Genomic DNA, 3804 nt, shown 5'->3' with positions numbered 1-3804 from the left:
AGGGGTGGCTGTCTAGAACATGGTGCTTGGTTTTATAGTCTGTGATAGCCTGCAGACCTTGCCACACCCCTTTGATGTCATTAGCTTGTAATTTGTTTTCTAGCTTTACTCTGTAGGAAGCTTTAGCTTTGATCACAGCTCGCTGAAATTCATATTTCAGCAGTTTATATTGAACCATGTCTCCATGTTTAAATGCATCATGCTTCTTCCTACATAGTAACCTCACATCATTATTAAACCAGGGCTTGTTGTTATTATAAACAGTCACAGTTTTAGTTAGAATGCATACACTCTCACAGAAATGAATATACGATGTAACAGTGTCAGTGTAGGTGTTAATATCGTACTGGCCATCAGCCCAGAAGGTGCTCCATTCAGTGGAGTCAAAACAGTCCTGTAAAGTTTCTATGGCTTGTGAGAACCATTTCCTAAAAAGTTTGACAGTTGGTTTTTCCACCTTAAGTTTTTGACGATACTTAGGAATCAGGAGAATGGTGTTGTGGTCAGACTCACCGATAGGGGCTCTAACCACAGCATGATATGCCTCGGGGATGGAGGAATAGCATTGGTCCAGTGTATTATCCAGCCTGGTGGCAATGTGGATCTGAGGCTTGTATCTCGGGAGAGCCTTCTTTAGGGAGACGTGATTAAAGTCTCCTAACGCCAGCACAACCGCGTCTGGATTGGAATTTTCCACCTCCATGATGTGATCGGCCAGTTGCTGCGACGCGGACGGAGCTGAGGCGCTCGGTGGTATGTAGACAGCGGCCAGGATGATGGAGGAAAACTCCCTCGGTAGATAGAAGGGCTTACACATCACCGTAAGAAGCTCTAAATCCGGCGAGCAGATTTGTGACATGGTTTTGGAGTCAGTACACCAATTCCTGTTGATGTAGCAGCAAACACCACCCCCGCATTGTTTGAGTGAGTCCCTGGTTCTGTCGGCGCGGTGGAGAGAGAAGCCTGCTTGTTGTAGCGTGGAGTCCGACATATTCTCATCCAGCCAGGTTTCAGTGAGGCACACAGCAGCGGCGTCTCTAAAGTCCCTTTGTGAGCGAATGAGCATGAAAAGCTCGTCTTTCTTGTTCGCCAGCGAGCGGACGTTGGATAGGATCAAGCTTGGTAAAGCTGGGCTGTGGATGCGACGCCTCAGCCGAACGAGTACACCCCCTCTCCTGCCCCGTTTCCTCGGCTGCCCACGGTGTTTCAACCACTCGCCACCGACTTGATGAAAGTCCGGTGGAAGTTCGGGTACAAAAGCGGGCATGTTGTCTCGAATGTGAAGTAGTTCAGTCTTATCGTGCTTAAGTAAGCCAAAGCTGGGCTCTGCGAGCAAACAAAACAACACTAAACAAACAAATAGGGAGAGCAAAACCGAGTCGCCATTGAGCGGCGCCATTTTCAGTAGAGGCAACCGTGGTTGACAAGGGAAGTTAGGGATGTAATAAAACTAAAAGAAAAGGATGGTGTCGCAGATGGAGCAGCGGAACACCAGGCGCCTTTGGCAGGGGCTACGGACTATAACTAACTACCAGAGCAGCCCCCTCTCAACCGTGAGTGCCGGCACCTCCCTAGCTGATGACCTGAACTCTTTTTATGCACGTTTCCAGATGGGCAAAAGTACCCCCTAGCTCGTGGGCTAACAACAACACTGCCAGTGTGCTGGCTAGCGAGGCTGGCTAGCGAGGCTGGAGGGAGGTCCACCGCTGGGGATGTGCACACATTCTCGGTGACCGAGCACGACGTGAGGAGGGCTCTGACAGGTGTGAACATGAGGAAAGCTGAAGGCTCAGATGGTATATCTAGGCGAGTACCAAAGTCCTACTCAGCTTGCTCCAGTACTCACCACAATATTCAACCTCTCCCTGGCCAAGTCCGTGGTCCCTACCTGCTTCAAAAGATCAACCATTGTACCAGTGCCAAAGAATGCCTCTCCAGCCTGCTTGAATGACCACTGACCGGTGACCCTCACCTCGGTAGTCATGAAATGCTTTGAGAGGCTGATCAAGAATCACATCTGCGCCTTCCTCCCTCTCACCATGGACCCACTGCAGTTCGCATACCGTCCGAACAGATCCACGGATGATGCGGTCTCCCAGCTTCTGCACACCGCTCTCTCTCACCTTGACAGCCAGAAGGGCAGCTATGTGAGGATGCTGTTTATTGACCAGTTCAGCTTTCAATACCATAGTCCCCACCAGACTTGCTGAGAAGCTGCTGGAACTGGGGCTGAACACTCCGCTGTGTGCCTGGGTCCTGGACTTTCTCACCGCCAGGCCCCAGGTGGTCAAGATGGGGAGACATACCTCCAACCCCCTCACCCTGAACACAGGATCCCCCCCAGGGTTGCATCCTTAGCCCCCTATTGTACTCCCTGTACACACATGACTGTGTGGCCAGGTTCAACTCCAACTCTATAATCAAGTTTGCTGATGACACTGTGCTGATGGGCCTGATCTCCAATAAAGATGAGAAGGCCTACCTGGAGGAGGTGGCTGATCTGGCACTCTGGTGTCAGGATAACGGCCTCCTCTTGAATGTCACAAAAACTAAGGAGCTGATTGGGGACTTTAGAAGGGCTCATCATTTGAGGACGTACATGCCACTGGAGAAAAATGAGACTACTGTGTATAGGGTGTGCAGCTTTAAATACCTGGGAGTCCACATCACAGAGGATCTGACATGGACAGGTGAGTGAAGGGCCTGTCCCACGAGCATGCGACTGCATGCGGCAAGCGCGACCAAACCAGAAGCGGGGGCTGCGCGGAGGTTGAGTGATCCCCGTACAGGGCCTGTCCCATGAGCATGCAACTGCATATGGCGAGTGCGACCAAACCGGAAGCGGTGGGCCGTGCGGAGGTCGAGTGATCCCGTACGAGTTGACGTGAAGTTCGAGCGAAGTCTGCGGGAAGTTTGCGCATGACGTACGGCGTCAAGACGCTGTGTACGGCATCAAGACTCTGCGTACAGCGTCGAGACGCTGAGCACGCCCGTCGAGGCAGTGCGTACGGCGTCAATGTAGCTGCGGGTCGGCAGGCCGTTGCCGCGCAGAATTTTTGGACAGTGTCAGTTTTTTGGTGCCCCGCGCGATGTCGGCACCAGCTCCGCACAACTCCATACTTCACTCCATACGGCTCCGGCGATCAAAGTGGGACTGGCCCCGCGAGGCCATATGGCTCAAGCGACCACGTTAGGTCGCGCTTGCCGCATGCAGTCACATGCTCGTGGGACAGGCCCTTAAGGCAAGGCAGCGCCTTTACCACCTCAGGCAGCTGAGGAAATTCAGAGTTTCTCTGAGGATCCTTCAGTGCTTCTACTCTGGGGCTGTAGAAAGCATCTTGTCCGGCAACATCTCAATCTGGTTTGGGAACAGCTCTGCCCAGGACAGGAAGGCTCTGCAAAGACCGAATGCACAATGGGAACAGCACTCACCCCCCTGCAGGACCTATAGACCAGGAGGTGCAGATCCAGAGCCAGCAACATATTGAGGGACCCCTACCAACCCAGCAAAGGACTGTTCCAGTTGCTACGGTCAGGCAAGCGCCTCCATTGTCACGCTGTGAAAACAGAGAGGATGAGACGGAGTTTCTTCCCACAGGCCATCAGGACTGTAATCTCGTATCTCACCAGGGACTAATTTACTCATTTACTGTTGTGTTGTGTCTTTTTTAAATCTTTTTTTCTAAAATGGAAATACTGGTTCTGTTCTGTTGTTCTGTTGTTTTTGCACAATCCGCAGGCGTTGCCACTTTCATTTCACTGCACATCTTGTATGTGTATGTGACAAATAAACTTGACTTGGCT

The sequence above is a fragment of the Amblyraja radiata genome, chromosome 5 (genome assembly GCF_010909765.2).
Source record: "Amblyraja radiata isolate CabotCenter1 chromosome 5, sAmbRad1.1.pri, whole genome shotgun sequence".
In the NCBI taxonomy this organism is placed as follows: domain Eukaryota; kingdom Metazoa; phylum Chordata; class Chondrichthyes; order Rajiformes; family Rajidae; genus Amblyraja; species Amblyraja radiata.
Note: the sequence above shows the minus strand (reverse complement) of the source record.